Raw genomic sequence first — 18,056 nt, 5'->3', positions numbered from 1 at the left:
GGTTGGGTTAAGGATGGTGTCGACGATGCGGATCTGCGGCCGTGGACGGGGTGTTAGAAGCTGCTCTGGTGGTTGGGTTAAGGGTGGTGTCGATGATGCGGATCTGCGGCCATGGACGGGGCGTCAGAAGCTGCTCCGGTAGGTTGGGTGAGGGTGCGAGGAAGCGGATCTGAGGCCGTGGACTTGTGAGTTGGCAAAGCGGCCCCGGTAGGGTTGAGAATGGTATAGGCGAAGCTACTCCGGTAGGGTTGACGATGGTGTCGACAAAGCGGCTCCAGTAGGGTTGAGGAAGGTGTCGGTGAAGAGCATCAGAGGCCGTCGACGGGGGCATCGATGGGGTGGCTCCGGGCGGTGTGGATGAAGCGTCTCTGGTGGGGAGTACGAATGAGCCGTTGCAGATGCGCGGCGGTTGACGAGAGTACCGGCGAAGCAGATCCGGCGCCGTGGACAAGGCCGACACTGAATGGGATGTGGTACAGTGGTGGATGAGCAGTCTACTTGTTTCTAGGGGAGGTGAGAGGGGTAGATGCGGTTGCAGAAGCAGATCCAGTGAGGTGGACGCCGCTGGCAGTGAATGGGCTATGGTACGCCGGTGGATGAGCAGTCTAGGGTTTTGAGAGGCGAGGGGAGAAAGGGCGATGAAGTACGGACGTCGTGATGTAAGATGCTCTGGTGCTGTGGAGTTAGTCGTTCTTGCGGGAGGGGGAGAGGAAATGGGGGTGCCGTGTAGTGGGGGTACCAGAAGTTACCAAAGCAGCCTCGACCTATCATGTAGATGAGGGCGGTATTGTAACTGTTGGTCTCCGTGCACCAAGGACAAAAGGGGGATTTCGCATGCTAAAGACTGAGGTGGCGGAAATTTTAGAAGGAGGCGGGAGATTTTGCCGCCCGCGGGATCGTTCGTATCCAGTTTCAACTAATTTTGGACCGTGCTAGCGGGAAGGTCATGCTAGACTGTGTACACGGTGCACACGTCAGCAGTTAATAACTGGTGTGAAGTCCACCCCAGAAAAAAGACAATAACTCGGGATGATGCGCCGATAACTTGGACGTTCACACGGGCGCGGCCAATCGTACGGGTGTAGTGGCGCGTTCACAAAAAAAGGGGTCAAACGCTCAGCCTATGTATTTCTCGTGTAAATAGATAATTTAGTGCCATTGGTTATTTACTTTAAACATAATGCATTGACGTGTTAGTGTAGAGGCGCACAAAAAGAAATGGATATTGTAGTCAGCTACTTAAAAGTGTTACCTCATATGATTACATAGCCTCCATTTCATAAATTGAGTACCCGTTGAATTCATATATGAATATTACATATATTACTGCAAAATAGAAACTTAAATCATCCAAGACTAATGAATTTGAATGCAAGAGTAACAATGGTGCATGTACATGATAGCTACATTGGTTGTTTGAAGAAACAACACTGTAACTTTGGCATGCACAACTGAAAAGGTTTATTTAAATAGAAAAAAATGTGATATGTGAGTGTCCAATCTTTATAGCGTTGAATCGATATTGTACCTTTGGCCACGATACGAAGTAGATATTGACTTATGTTCAAGCGATGCACGTCCGCGATCGCTAGATAGTGATACGTGAATGAATTGTGCAATCTCTCTCACACGCATACATATCGCATTTCCCTGTGGGCATCGGAATCACACATGCGCACTTCGTGTATTTCTCTCCCTCCGTCTGGGTTAAATTTGTCTTTCTACCCCGTCCTACAAGTCTCTCACACAGAAACACACACGCTCTCTATGTCTAACACGCCCACCCCTTTAATTCCGCCCACCCACAACCACTAATGTCTCAAAGTATAATAATGTCTCTCACACATATGCTATCTACCTATACCTTAATATAGCTAGATATGTGTCACACAAACTCCTTCTCCCTACTAGCAAGATGCCCATGCGTTGCACGGAACATCGAGATGCATTTCTATGAGAAGTTTATCTTGTGGGAGAAAAGGATGAATGAGGGAATGCCTTATTTGCAAATGCGGAGAGGGTGTGGGTATCTTTTTGCAAAATTGCCATAGTTTCCTTCCTTTTCGTCGGATATAAATCGGATGGCCTATATTGCAGGATGGCAGGAACACCATCATCACCAACTCTGTTTTTTATCAGAGTAGAGATATGTGATTGTCACTGCCCCCCACACACACCCACACTTCCCAACACCGAAGGAGTAGGGTGACACCTCGATCTTGATACTACTCTATCGACTAGCTTCTCTCTCAAACATACACACACACACACACACACTACCCGGCACCGGAGGAGTAGGGTGGCACATCGATCTTGATAATAATCTATCTACTCCTCTTTCAAACACACACACACACACTCGCTAGTTGTGCCTCTGTGCCTACCGCGCACACTCTCAATACGTCTTTCTCTCCCTCCGCCCCAACAATGACAGCAGAAGGGTCACAACTCGATCTGATCATAATCTGTCAATTGGTTTCTCTCTCAAACATTGTGTCTCGGTGCCTCGCTCAGTAGCCCCCTCGATATGTAGACTTCTCGTGCGCACACAGCTGTAGTGACGATGACGCTGAACCCAGTGTGCCTTGTTTTTACCGGCCTCATGTGATAGTTTTCACCCTGTTTTCTGTTAATTAACAAGGCAACCTTTCATTTGTTACTACTAGTGAATCTAAAATCATTCGGGGCAGACATAAAATATATCACTTCAACCCAATTATCGCAGCAACTATTTTAAAAGAAATTAGCTAGCTGCCCGTGCGTTGCACGGAACATCAAGATGCATTTGTATGAGTAGTTTATCTTGTGAGAGAAAAGATTGAACAAGGGAAGGCCTTATTTGCGAACGTGGAGAGACGTGTGGGTATATTTTTGCAAAATTGCCATAGTTTCTTTCCTATCCGTTAGATATAAATCCGACGGCCTATATTGCAGGATGGCACGCATACCATCATCACCAACTCTGTTTTCTACTCCCTCCGTCCAAAGATACTTGTCATGAAAATGGATAAAAAGAGATGTATATGTTCTTGTGCAACAAACTGACCACTGCATGTCATGTTTGATAGTCTCAAGTCATTAAAAGCATACAAGCCCCACATCTCTTCTTGGTTGATTCATCTATTTATGTCACAAAATAAGAAACAACGTGAGAGTTAATGCACCATGCCTATGCGTTTACTATTTGGTTTTCATAAGATGACTTAATACTCAACTAGATGGAGGGAGTATTCGATTTGACAGCGGGCAGCGTAGTTCCCGATACGGCTTTAATGCAGACGAGGGAGGGAGTAGCGGTTCCCGATATGTTGAACGGCCAATGCATCCTCCTTCAATTAATGCATGAGGGAAGTAATGGGAGGAGGTCCGGGAAAAGAGGCTGCACGATGTGAATGCAACGCAGTTTGCCCTCATTGCCCTCATATAAAGGCGTCCCTCCATTCCAATGCATCTAACACATCGTACGCCCCTAAGCATTTGCCTAAGCACCTACGCTAAGCACAAAAGAGCTCACTCCAGACCCATGGCGGCGATGCGCGTGTGCAGCCAGCGGCTGCGCCAGATGGTCCACGACTCCGGCCTGCGGCATGGCGCCGAGGATCGTCTCCAGACGGTGTTGGAGACCGGCTGGTGGATGACCGCCGTCGATGCCAACTACGACTCTCAGTTGGACCAGATGATCGTTGCCACCAGCAACAAGTTCACCGTCCTCAAGAAGCTCGTGGACGACATTGTCGTACTCCTCCAGCCCGCGCGCCCGGGCTCCTCATTACCTACCACCCTAATCGGCCTCCATGGATGGAACATCTTTCAAGCACTGGTGGCCCTGCAACTGCCCGCTGACGCCATGAAGAATGTCCACTTGGAGGTCGCGCTCGCCGCGAGGCGCCTCGCCCTGCAAGAATTCGTCGACCTACACATCCACTTGTACGAGCAAATCGTGTACATAGGTATATACAAGGCCAGTGAGGACGCTACGACGTTGGCCTTCCTCAACCGACTGGAAGCCTTGGATGCCTTTGCTGAGAAGCACCTCGACCTCGCCACAAAAGCCGCCGCTCCTTAGCCGCCGGTCGGTGGCCCGACACACTAAGTTGAGCAGGAGGAGGTCGTACGTTCGTGGATCCATCTTTCTTCTTGCCTGCTGTAACCATCACTGCGATCGCATCATCGTGGCTTTAATTCTTATTGTGCTGTTGCATTCTCGTTCCAGTCAATACCGACATGTGCGATCCCTTTGCTTAATTATATGCATCACTATAACTAGTACTCCATCCGTCAATTTATAAGTTGTGCTTACCTTTTCCATCAACTTCGTGCAACGCGCGGGCATCTTGCTAGAAACACTAGAATATGTCTATATAATCCGTATGTGGTAGTCCATTTGAAATCTCAGAAAAGACAAATATTTAGGTACGGAGGGAGTAATATATTAGGAGTATATCAAAACAATAGTGATTTATTTCAAGTCTGTGAACAAATACTACTATTCTACTACTTTGGATCTGTAGCAACGCACGGGCACATTGCTGTTAAAAGGAAAAGGCTTGCCGCGTTCGCGTCGCACCCCCACATGCCCGGGAATCGGGAGTACAACACGGCCTGTCCGACACGACACATAGCTTAGGGAAGGCATGTTGCCTAGCATTTTCACTTTCATGTGGGACCGCCGTTGAGCAAACTGACACCCACCCGCTGCCGGGTTGGAAAACAGAAACGAGGGGAAGATATAGTTGTAGCACAGAAGCCAAGAAATTTGGTGTCAGACGGGGCTCGTTGATAGAGTAGGAGCATTCCGTACTAGTACTACTCCTACTAGTACCAAGTTCGTACTCCTAATACTATATTACTAGTACTACCACTATACAACTAGTAGGTACGTGCACGGCACAACATCGTAGGAACAAAAAAACGGGAAGATCTTGTTTTGGGTGATTTATCTTTTTTTTTTCAATCAACGTAGTATGAATAATATGATGTGGGGGGCACCCATGAAGCTTATGTGGCTTGGTTGCATGGCTACGGAAGGTTAGAGAAAAAAATAGATAATGTGTTTAGAGTGCACTCCACTAAATAGATATACTTTGGATCCATTGCAACGGACCGGCACATCTATATCTATATCCCCTATATAGTGTGTGAAAAACTTTGAAAGTTGGTCATTGGATGAAGCCAATCCGATGGTACAAAGATGGCAAATCCGAGCACTACTGGCCGTTGGATATCATCCACCAGATTCTGCCACATGTATAATCTAGAAGCCTCCATGGTTGAACTTAATTCATGACTAACTTTGCCACAACTAAGCTTAGGCAAAGTTATTAGTTCTTCAAAATGAGAGCCACAAGTTGGCAAGCCTAAGGGAATCTTGCCACTTTTTTTGTGTGTATGTCATGTGGGGCCTTAGTGTGGCTTGCCTAAGGTGTGGCTTGAACCAAACACTCACCTAAGTTAATCAAACTTGCCTAACCTTACATTCCACCAGATTTTGCCACATGTTAGAATCCAGAAAGCTCCACATGTAGAAGCATAATGCACAAACCACCAGAATCTCATGCATGCAATGCACGTGTACCTTACTAGTACTAGTTGGTAGTAGTAAGAAACAAATTCCAGTTTTGGCATGAGCTTGTACTGCGGGAGCACCACAAGTTGGCAAGCCTAAGGGAAGCTGGCCCACATGTCATTCTCATGGTGGTGGCGTGGTTCGCGACTCACTCGTTCAAGATGAACCGGCCGGCGGTGGCATGGCCGTGGCGAGGGTGCCACAGCTGGGCGTCGGGGCGTTACGAGGCATAGATGGCCACACCGGCGGGTACTACATAAGTACTCCAGCTGAGGATTGATGCCCGGGACGAAATGTGTCACAACCGCTGGATGAAAATTCGATGGTGCGGGAGTATGGATCGGAGCACAGCAGCGGAGCAGGCAAACCGCGTCCAATCGGGTCTGTCTGTGGTAGAAAGTTGATGGTCGCCGCAGTTCAGCTGGCCCGCATGTCATGCATACAAAGGCAGATGAGCGGTGGGACCGAGAGGGATGAGGGGCACGTCGGGGGATGAGGATCCCCTGACGCGAACAATCCTACCATTCTGTCACTGACATGTGGGACCCATAAGCATGGGTCCCACCTGTCAGCGAAGGAAAGGCAGGGCAAGGTAGTGATAGCCACGTCAGAGGATCCATGTCCACGTCGGGGGACGTCGTGCCGTGGGTTGGAGCGGCGTCGTGGGAATCGCATGTGGGTGTGGCAGTGGTAGAAACAAGAAACGTGATGGTCGTCGTGGTTCAACTTCCATGGACAAGCTGTCATGTCTGCTAACACATGTATATCAAAACTAGAGTGTTTATATTTCAAGCACGTGAACAAGTATTATTCTAGTACTTTGGATCCATTGGCTTGCATATGTACGGGATGGTACCAACATCAATTTGCACAACATTTACAACGGTGACACCGTTCCCGTAGAACCTTTGTCCAACATTGGGATCAGCCATGCAACGGGCCACCGCATGAATTGGTACGATGGAACCACGGTCAGATTGAATAAGATAGCACGAACATTGCACATGGCGGTCAAAGGCGGACCATGCTGTCTGCGGCCGATTTGTTGCCGTACGAGTAGGAAGACACTGTGCTCCTTTCTAACCGCATCTTCGCGGTGACAAACCAGGGGACTTATTTTGTATGGGACACATCCTACGATATACTCCCTCTCTCCCAGTTTATTTGTTTTGAATCTTTTCGTTTTGTAAGTTTCAAATTCAAATTTAGAGCTCCCCATCACATGTTGAGATTACCATGTCCATTAAATCGTTGCGTGCATGTATAGTAAAGAAACAAATCTCGAGTTTGGCACGAGTTCGTGCTGCGGGAGCACCACAAGCCCTGGCGCAGGAGTTACATTTCCCTCTCAGGGCCGTCGGGACTGAGCTTCAGTGCCTTACTACACCTACCTTTGAGTCAATAACATGTGGACCCGATAGGTGACTGGTCCACATGTAATGCTCCCGTAGGCAGAGGGGCAGTGGGGCCAAGAGGGGTGAGCCACAGGTCGGGGGACGTGTGGTTTCATGGGTTCGAGCGGCGTCGTGGGAATCGTGGGTGGCTGTGGTAGAAACTTGATGCTCGCCACATTTTAGGTGGCCCACATTTCATGCAGACAAAGGCAGAGGGGTGGTGCGGCCGAGAGGGGTGAGGCGCACGTCGGGGGCGTGGTGCCGTGGGTTAGAGAATCGTGATGGTCACCGTAGTTTAACTTCCATGGACAAGCTGTCATGTCTACGGACACATGCACTGCATACCGATCACTGGAAGGAGTAGCAAAGAAAGCTATATATGCGGATAAATAGTTCCTTATAGTCAAGCGGACCCACACTACTACTATGTTCCAAAGGCATGCACACCATCGAAATAGTCCATCTATATCAATATACACCGAGAGGGAATAATTTTTTTACAAGAGAGGAAATAGTTCATCCATCCATAATGCCCTCCTGCTAGTGCAGACTTTTCTTCTTCTTCTTCTTCTTCTTCTTCTTCTTCTTCTTCTTCTTCTTCTTCTTCTTCTTCTTCTTCTTCTTCTTCTTCTTCTTCTTCTTCTTCTTCTTCTTCTTCTTCTTCTTCTTCTTGTTCTCATTCTCTGTGGGAGACGGCTTCGCAACTAGCTCTTTGGACCTTGCAGCTATCTCGAAACTCACACGGGCATCAAGGGCAACATATTTTATCCGCTCGTACGTCAAGGGATAATTCTCCCATCCAGACGACCTTAATGCCACCGTCTCGTCACCCTTCTGAAGATTTTTACCGAGCACAAAATTTGCTACGTCGAATAGGGATGGTGTCTGTTTATCACAATCTTCTATAGGAATTTTGATTCTGGTTTGTGGGTCAATGATGCTTTTCAAATCAAGGTTGTACGGCTCCAGCTTCTGTTTGTCCCCTTCGATGGCTGCGCCACAGAAGTATACGTCCTCCCGAGACAAGAAATCATGAAGCTCACCTGGTATGGAGGGCGAGTGTATGATGTGGTACACCAAAACATCATCTTCGTGGCATAGCTGAAGGACGGCGGCGCGCTGGATCTTCCCAGGGGCACGCCCCGTGTACTCTGCATCAAGACCAATGACCCTCATCTCTACCTTTTCGAGGGAGTTGGATACATTGTTGATCCACTGCCGAACAACCCTTGGGTGGACGGTGACGGTGGCAACTATGCGCATCGAGCCTTCGACGAGGACATGTTGGATGCTAAAAACCTGCATCTCGATCTCTATCGCCATTTGGAACCGCTGGAACGGATGGCTATGGTTTGGAGAATTAGGATTAGATGGCTAGTCTAACTAAAGTAGTGGATGATTATTTAAAGAGGTTAAAACAATGTGAACGCAGTGGGGTTTGGATGCAAATGAAGACGAAGGGGAGGTGAAGAAGCCAAGGAGAATTGGTTCCCGATGGAGAAGTAAATGGGAGAAGTGGCATGTAGGCAGTTGATTAGATGGCTAGGTAGACTAAACGAAAAGGCTATGTGGGTAGACTGATGAGTCGTACCGGTTCGTGTACGTGTCCATCCTTCCTGATAGGTGGGACCTATGCAAACAGATAAAAAATGTGTCGTAGTTTTTTTTTGAGCGCGTGAGTGGGAGACACAACATTCTCTGGTTAAGGAATACTCCCTTCGTTTAGGTGAGTATAAGTCACCTTATGAAAATCAGGTTTTCCCAAAACCTTTAGGCGTGGAGCATTAACTTCCTGCTCGATCCCCTCCCAGCCTTGTTCGCCAGCGTTCTCTTCCTTTGTTGTCGCGTTCTACCTTTCCATTTTCCTCTTCTCAAGTGTGGAACGGTCTGCATGCCGTCCATGATGCACCAGAACGACCACTGCATGCATCGCGGCAGGCGTTGATTGGGCATGCACGAGAATTTGGTTCTGCTCGCAATATGGATGATACCTAAACGATGAAGTGAACAGGCGTGCTAGCATGGGAGACCTATTTCTGCTATACAATACTGGAGTACTCATGTTCCTACTACTACTACTACTACTACTACTACTACTACTAGTAGTAGTAGTAGTAGTAGTAGTAGTAGTAGTACAACTGTGGTACACTTGATGGTCAAAATACTATTCATCCGGTCCTCACAGTGAAGTGACAACACCCTGCGCCTGACACTAGTCCAGGCGACGTGTTCGGGTTACCAAAGTCAGCCTCACCCTGTGCACTGTGCAGTCTGTCACTGCTGGTGTACAACACATTGGCGCCTCGCCTCGTCTCCCTCTCCGCTCCCATAGCACCACTCCATCTCCATCTCCTTCTCCATCTCCATCTCACTGTGCCCCCATGTACTGTCGCCTCACTCGCCTCGCCTAGTACCACTATTCCCTCGCTAGCCGCTCCAGCACCGACATCCTTCTCCCCCGTAAATCAAGCCCCCTTCCAAACTCCACCATGGCCGAACGTGAACCGCACAGCATCCATATGACCCGCGATTGGAGCAATCTCCCCCAGTGACATCCTCGACCTCTGTTGTTCGTGCATGGATATGTTGAGCGCCCTGCGGCTGGTTGCATGCTCAAGGGACATGCACACGGCCATCGTCGAAGCGAGGCCTAAGCTTTTCAAGACACCCTGCTTGCTACTATCTGGTCTTGCGAGATTGGCTCACCATGATACGGAGGTGTGCATGATGCCCCTTGACTTCAATCCGATCTCCATTAGCCGAAACTTCTTTGCAGGTATGTAGTGGGTTGTCGTACATCATTTCCCTCGACATCGATCCGTTCACCATCGCCCGGAACTTCTTGGAAGGTATGTACTGGGTCGGCATGAACTCCCACTGGATGGCTTCCTTCAGAGAAGATGGTAAAAAGTTGGTGCTCATGAACTTCCAGACCTCCCATGAGATTATCCTTCCTCCGTTGGATTATATAGAGTATTACCATCGCGGTCCAAGTCATCTAGATTACTACGTCGGTTGGGAGGGCCTTGTTTTGCAGAAGATTGTAGAAACATGCACCACACTGTTGGTTTCATCTAACCATACATTAGGGAAGTAAATGTGCATATGGAGAACTCTATATTTGGAAGTAGTGAAATCCTGCAATGCTTACCATGTGTACATACCTATATTCGCCCTTCAGCGATCAATGGCTAGAATAATATCCTCACAAAAATTTTGCCCACAGAACACGAGTATATAACAATGCATGGTCTGTTAGTTACCTTGAAGAATTTGTTTGTGAGGATAGAACATGATTACATAACATGCATGACATGGTAGTTTCCTGTGAAGAATCGATTGCGAGATAACATGAGTATAACCATGCATGGCACTTCTATATTTTCGAACCCAGTATACATTTCCCTGTATTTTCCTCCCAGTTCCAACAGGGACATATCAATGTTTTTTCTTGCATTATCCTACTCATACTCTGAACAATGTTGATCTTACATTAACAATGCCTGTCCTTTTTGATATGATGCAGTGTCCCTACAGTTACTGCCCTTTGTAATCACACCACCTTTGCCAAAAACAGGGAAGCACAACTGGTTCCTCGCTCGATCAGACGACGGCAAAAGACTGATGACCATTCGGACACATGAGCCGGAAAATTTATATTGCAAAAAACCCACTGTATACAAGCACCGTGTAATAAGTGAGTATCCGGACAGTGGCTGTTACGTCTATGAGCAGGATACCAGCTTGTTGGGGCCTTTAGGATTTTTTAGTTGGAGGCGGGTAAACATCCTTAGTTCACACTCTCTGTTTCTCAGACTCAATTATCCGATTAACCAGGAGATCACTGTTGGCAAGGACCTTGATGGCAGAGAGGCTCTGTTTGCTATGGAAAACTGTGTCTACACAGCGAGCCCTAGGAGTTCGGGAGCAAACTCCCCTGATTGTCAATGATACAGCCTGCAGCCAAAATAAGGTGAGAATGACAAATGCATCCAGATTAACTTTGATCCTTGGATGTCTCAATTACGACAGGAAGTGATGTGGTTCAAGCCTTCAGGTTGATAGGTAATTGGGCTGTTGCATCGAAAGGGTGGAGTACTGGTGTCTCCGGATCACTGGTCACTGAAGCGGGGCTGCAAATTATGATGGTGTTGGATCATCTCTTCGAATGACTTTGTTGTCTTTGCTGCTGGTTCTGGATGGGTAGTTCTTTCTTTTTATGCATATTCCTTGTCATTTGGTCATCCTTGTCTATGTCACTCTTACTATGTAATAGTTACTTCTGTTTAGAATGTCATTCTCGTCTGGATCATGAGAGTCTGAGCGTTGCAGATGGGTGCGTTTTGGTGGTGTAGCAAGACTTCTTATGAACTATCATGTCTTGCTATTTATGTCAGTAGTAGTCACTAGTCAGTGTTTGAATGTTGTATATATCATTGTTTTGAACTGTTTATTGTCTCGAACTACTGGTGGGCTAAATGAGGGCATCACCATTCTCCAGTGTTCAGAGTATATCTCCTTTTTTCAAGTTATATAATTTGAGCTTAGTGTCTTTTTGATGATGTACACTTGTTTGGGCCAGTGAGGTGTTGTTGAATATGGGCCGAGTAGTAACGCAATGCCAAACAGGTCAATTATGACTCTCAGGCCGGGCTCTCAAAAGATCCTAAAAAAGGCCGGGCTCTCCAAAAAAGAAATAATAAGGACTCTTAGGCCGACATGTGGGCGCCACCGGTGTTTTCGTGCGCTTGCGCGCCAAGAGCATATTGGCATGTGCTCGAAATTCATGCTACCTTTTCATCCCCAGTCTCCCGCCCCTCCCCCACCTCTGGAATCTCGATTCCTACTCCAGTTCCCCCAAATCCCCCTCCTATAATCCTTGTACTCAAGCGCACTATCATGTCGCCGGTCAACGCGGATCTCCAAGCCGGAGATCTTGAGGTCCGTCCTACCTTCGGTCGCTGCGTGCTGTCGCTCAACAGTGGCATGGCGGCGCTTGACGACCAGTTTGCCGGCAAAGTGCTGATGGTAACCATCCACGGCGACCGGCCTCCCGTCTCGCCGGACGACCTTGTCAAAGCTCTTGGCATTGTGCACATCATCCAAATAAGTGACTTGCTCGTCGAAGTCTGTCCACCACCGGCTGATTTCTTCGTCAGGTTCCGGACAACTTTCGACTGCAGTCGTGTGTTCGAATCTTCCCGGCGCTTGTTCTGCGATGGCGCGTTGGTGAGCTTTGATCGGTGGCACCCAGGATGGGGCTCGGTGCCCTCTGAGCTTGAGTTTTTAACAAATCTTACCTTCCACGGCATGCCTCGACGTGCTTGGAACAGCGAGTCCATGAGCGAGCTTATCAATGACCTTGGAGGTGAGCTCGTAAGTATGTTTGTTCCTCCAGACAGTTGGGCTCTGATGGTTATGGCATGGATGAAGAAGCCGTCCACCATACCGAAGGTGATTGGTGTTGAGATACCGGTGCAGGAACCGGGGTTGTACTATTCGTCGCCACCAAGGCCGCCGCGGACCACGTTAGGGATGTACCTGTATCGAGTGTTCGTGCATGTCAAAGAAGTGGTCAATCCATCAATCGAAGTCCTGCCAGGGTCCATCGACGACGTCCATTATAGGAGTCAATGTCAGACTTTCCCCCTGTTGCTCGAAATGATGGATGGCATAGGGCCTACTCCATCGCGCGGCGGAGGCCACTGCTTCTTTGGGAGAAGAGGCAGGGCTGGCTGCCTGGATGTGCTCTAATTTGAGGTAACAACTGAATCTTGTCAGGTACTAGTTAAGTCCGAGCTATGGGTGTGAAGCACTGATATGCTAGTACATTTGATTGTGACCTGTTCTAATTTTGTACCTGAACTTTTTTTAGAAAGGGTTGTACGTCAACTTAATGTGCTAGCAGAACTTATTGTGTTGTCTGTCTGTTTTCTTTGCACAACATTCAAGATATTTCCCTATCATTGATAAAGACGATGAACCATTATGTACGACTTCATTGGTTTTAACATAGCCCTTCCCGTAGCTATCCACTGCTTCCATCCTGATTGTGCCGCCTGCGTGAAATTTTTGTATGCAAGTTCAGTGTGCTATGATGTTCTATATGATTATGCCAACTATATAAGTTTTTACTGAGCATCAACAATGCATATGGCTGAAAGATGTATTTACGAGCATCGACAGATGGGTCTCTCTCTCTATCTCTCTCTCTCTCTCTCTCACTCTCACACACACGCACACACACACGCACACGCACAAGTGGGACCCGTTGAATTATTTATTTGCTCGTGACAGGTTTTAATTAGGTTCCACTGTAATCTAACTTTTTTCTTAAGTTATTAATTGAGCTCAGTGACTTCAAAAAGTTGTACAGAAGCCTTGTTTGGGCCTTTCCGGCGTCGCTGAATGTGGGCTGAGTAACCATGTTAGGTTATACTGTACTACACAGGCCTTTTTTCAACATGAGCAATGCAACTGGGCCGACAGTTGTACACAATATCCAGGTCAACTTGTTATTCTTCGCCCCGCTGGGCTGCAAACTTTCCTAGGAGGTATGCATTAGGCTTAACAAGAAAATGGACTTTAATAAATAATAAATGGGATGTAATTATAATAACTGGACAGTTACTATGCACCAAACACGTAATTAGTTTGAAAAATATATTATATTTGGAATTTGAAAATTTTAATTTCATTACTTGTTGCGCGCGCAATATTTCGTTGGATTTTAATGTAATACAACTTTATTTTGAAATTATATTTAACCTGACTAGAAATTTCGGATAAAAATATTTCGGATCCCATCAAAATGTGGGAATTTTTTTTGAATTCTGTTTTGAGCAGTTGTTTGAAATTATTAATCGTTGTCCTAGCTAGAAGTTGGGCTGTACTTTTAGCAAACTGTAAATGGGCTGTAGTAAATTCCATTAGAATTAAAAAAATGGGCTGTACATTCTTACAAATCGCAAATGGGCTATATGTTCTCTGCCAAATCCGAGCCGTGGGCCTACTAAGTTGAAGCGTACCAAGGGCTTTGTCAACTTAGTCAATATAAACGATTCTAGCTGCAGTGATCGTACGATGTCCATCCAACGGCCGTAGTGCTTCTTCAACCTCTGGTCTTCTTGCTCCAGCCGACCAAAGTAGCGATGGTCGTGTCTAAAACTGCTAGTGATCGACTAGAGGGGGTGAATAGGCGATTTTTATGAAAGTCTTCAAAACATGGAAGTTTCGAAGACAAACGATAGAAATAAACCTATTACCATGCAGCGGAAGGTAGACTACACTAGGCAAGCCATAGTCAAGTATACAATGAGGTGAAAGCACAAAGACTAGTAGCAGCTAGGCAGTATGGATCAGGATGGAAGATAGTATGAAGCCAATCAGAACAAGCAGTCACACAGTGAAGACAAAAAGATAATGCAAATAGGCAATGACTTCACAAGGACCAACTGCAAATAAAGAGATGGGAAGGATAGAACTAGTGGCTTGTTGAAGACAATGATTTGTTGGACCAGTTTCAATTGTTGTGACAACTGCCCGACCCCAACCCCTCCTCCTTCCTCCTTCCTCCCTCTCCACCCTTCCTCCCCATTCCATGCCCATGAATGATTTTAGCACCACACATATTGTTCCCCTGCCCATGAACGATTATTCAGAGAACAGTTAGGTTTTTGATTTTTTTAGTAAGTGTTTGTGTCAGTGACAGGTACAATGACAAATCAAACCTTCATATATTGTCCTTACAATCTGAACATAGTCGTGTATTATGTCTTGATAAATAGTTCCATCTGGCATCAGATTCATAGACGCGTCATACGGCACATCAGATTCTGTTAAGATAGTGAATTTTTTAATCAAATGCAAGCGCACAGTGCAAGGAAAATTTAGATTAAGACTTCATATGCATCTGACTGAATCATACCAGTCTGGCAATATCCCAAATTGTAAGGGAACGATTCCTTATTAAATGCTGGATATTCTTTGGCATGAAACCTACTTCAGAAAATAATCAACATGGCTATACCTAACAACTAACACATTGTTTCAGGGAGACATAATATTTCTAGTGGCATAGTAAAGATCATCTCTCAACGGAAACAATCTTTTCACAATCCTATGATCAAAATGCTTAGTCCTACCTATCTAACTAGACTAACAAGACCCCGCAAAAGAAGGACCTCGACTAACAAGAGCTTAGAAAGTCGCATCTCCATTTTACTTTCTCCGAGAGGCGGCTAACTTCTATTTTAAGTTTGCAAGCAATTAATTTTATGCTATAAGTACATATTGGCATGCTAAAGTCAACAAATTGTGATGCTACCAAACCTTCCCAGATCATAAAAACTGTTGTGTTATAGTTATCGAAAAGAAGCTCGAATCTTAACAATAAGCAGTACACTTGCTCAGAGTTTAAGTTTACTGAACCTATTCATTTTTGTGTACTTAGTGAACATGATAAGACAAGCCAAATGCTCTATTTTTAACTAACAGTAATCCATGATCAGCAACAGTTTCTTTCACTAATTTTCAGTTAACAGCAATCCATGATTTTTTCCAGCGAAAACTATTGATGATTTTTTGTTGGGTGACCTATTAGATCTGGAATGGAAGCTCACATAAGTTGAGCTGATTTTTCTCCATATGAAAGCGGAGGACCATATGGTATGTGGCCTTTTCATCCATATGAAAGTAGAGGCCCTTGAGTTTGCTGGGTTTTGTCTCCGACCATCGTGTCGTGATGATTTTGCAGGTACCCCGAGAGGCCCTTGAGTTTGCCGGAATGTCGATTAACTTCCGTTCCGGCAAATTCGGGTACTCCATATGTCCTATTTTCAGCAAAGGTCATGCTAAAAATTTTCGTGAATTTTAGCATGACTTTGCTAAAAATAGGACATATGGGGTACTTGCGACAAATGCATGGGCCGGGGTACCTTAGTACTTAATTAAGTAGGATCAACCGCCTCTTGTGTTATACATATAGAAGTGTGATATCAACTCATAGTTATTACTAATGTCAGTTGCTCGTCATCGATAAACCCTAATCTGGAAGAGGAACCACTCATCCTATGTAGTTTTGAATTATGAACATAGGAAATGTCATCATCGGACGACGAAAGTCTCCTGGGGGAGTGCGATTGGTGCCACGACGATCGAGGTCTGTGCGACAGGCCTCACCTGGACGATGATCGACGCTTCAGCATTAAGCTCGAGGAGACCTTCGAAGTTGAAACGGTAGGCAACGATGACAATTGTTTTTTCATAATTAAGCATGACTTCAACTATTTCAACGTGTAATTTTCATCTTTTACAATCCGGGTATAGCTTATCACATGCCATGCAAGACGCTATGTCTTGGAGAGGATGGATTTTGAAGACCATGAAATTTCTGAAACAAAGAAAATTCACCTAAGGACTCATCACGATGTGGACTTTGAAGTAAATCTGTATAATTTTGAGAGCGTAACACATTTTGGTTGCAAAAATTGGGAAGCATTTCGCAAGATGTATGGTTTTGATGAGGGTATGCTTATCACCATGGATCTTGGTAATCCTGACATCGACCAAGACAATACGGACATTTGGGTCCCTGTTGATACACCTCCAGTTCTACCGCTATGTGAGTTTCTCAAACATAGTTATTAGCTAATTTATATTGTTTATTTCAAAATAGTTGATAGCTTATTTCCATTGACATCTTATTTTTATTGTTCAAAGAATGTGCGGGAGATGGTAGACAAAACCCACTACACCGATGGCTCCGAATTAACAACTTACAAGGAGAAAAATCATCTGGTCGGATTTTGTACTGACATTGGGATTTACAATATCTACAATAAAACTCCTCAACATTATGGTCAATACGTGCCACTAGTGCATGTGTTCAACTACGGTAACTTCCATGGAGATACCTCGGTAAGATTTTTACTATTACGACATATGTGCATCTTTTGCATACTTCTAAAACTAGTACATCATTGCTAACTATGAAGTTATTACTATGTTTTTCAACAGATAATCCCAGAGAATTGTGTGCCTCATTTGATGTATAAGAAAGGTAGTCTTAATGTTTTGAACATACAGCCAGGTCATCCTACGAATCTCAACTGTCCATACAAGATTTCTAAAAGAAGTGGAGACATGAAAATTAAAGGATGGAAAAACTTTTATGGACAGTCGTAAGGAGGTTCTTGGAAGCAAAAGGAAGCGAAGCGCAAGAATTGGAGACAGGATGTTCTCCATTCTCCATAATGGAGAGTCAGGGTCTATATTGTTTTATGCTATTTTACCTTAAATAGGGTATTTAGGTCCTGCCTAATACTGATGATCATGTGCTAAGAACAATTAAGTAGGGTTGGTTCGATGACTATCAAGATGATGATCGTATGACTTGTTATTAATAACGAGTAGAAGTTGTATGATGATGATTAGTAGGACTTGTTAGGATTAGTATTACTTCTGACAAACTTGCTACTCGCGGTCTCGAGACTTGTAATGTTCTATCTTTGTTCGGTCTTTTGAATTCGGAGACTAATATGATGAATTGTATTCAGAGACTAATCTTCTATTGTATTCGATGAATCTGGTCTTGTTGTGTGGGGCTGTCTATATTCTGTCCAATAATATATTTTGTAACCTGTGCAAAAATCAGAAAAGTAAAAAAACCTAATATTCATACTAATGGCGCATCACCCCACAGTGCGCCATTAGTATGCCGAAGCACATGGGTAAATATGGCATACTAATGGCGCATGTTGGTCTATACTAATGGCGCATGGCATGGTGCGCCATTAGTATACCAGATACTAATGGCGCACCAGTGGTGCGCCATTAGTATATAATACTAGTGGCGTGGTACTAGTGGCGCACCAGTAGTGCGCCATTAGTAGGCAAAACTGGTGCACCACTAGTAGGCCTTTTCCTAGTAGTGTGAGTGTATCCTTGAGCAACGAGATGAGCCTTGTTTCTGACAACTTGACCATGCTCATCTTGCTTGTTTCGATATATCCATTTATTGCCTATGATATTGTGTTTACGAGGATCAGGACGCTTGACCAGTTCCCATACATTATTCAGCTCAAACTGTTGAAGCT

Source organism: Triticum dicoccoides, chromosome 5A (genome assembly GCF_002162155.2).
Source record: "Triticum dicoccoides isolate Atlit2015 ecotype Zavitan chromosome 5A, WEW_v2.0, whole genome shotgun sequence".
Lineage (NCBI taxonomy): Eukaryota > Viridiplantae > Streptophyta > Magnoliopsida > Poales > Poaceae > Triticum > Triticum dicoccoides.
Note: the sequence above shows the minus strand (reverse complement) of the source record.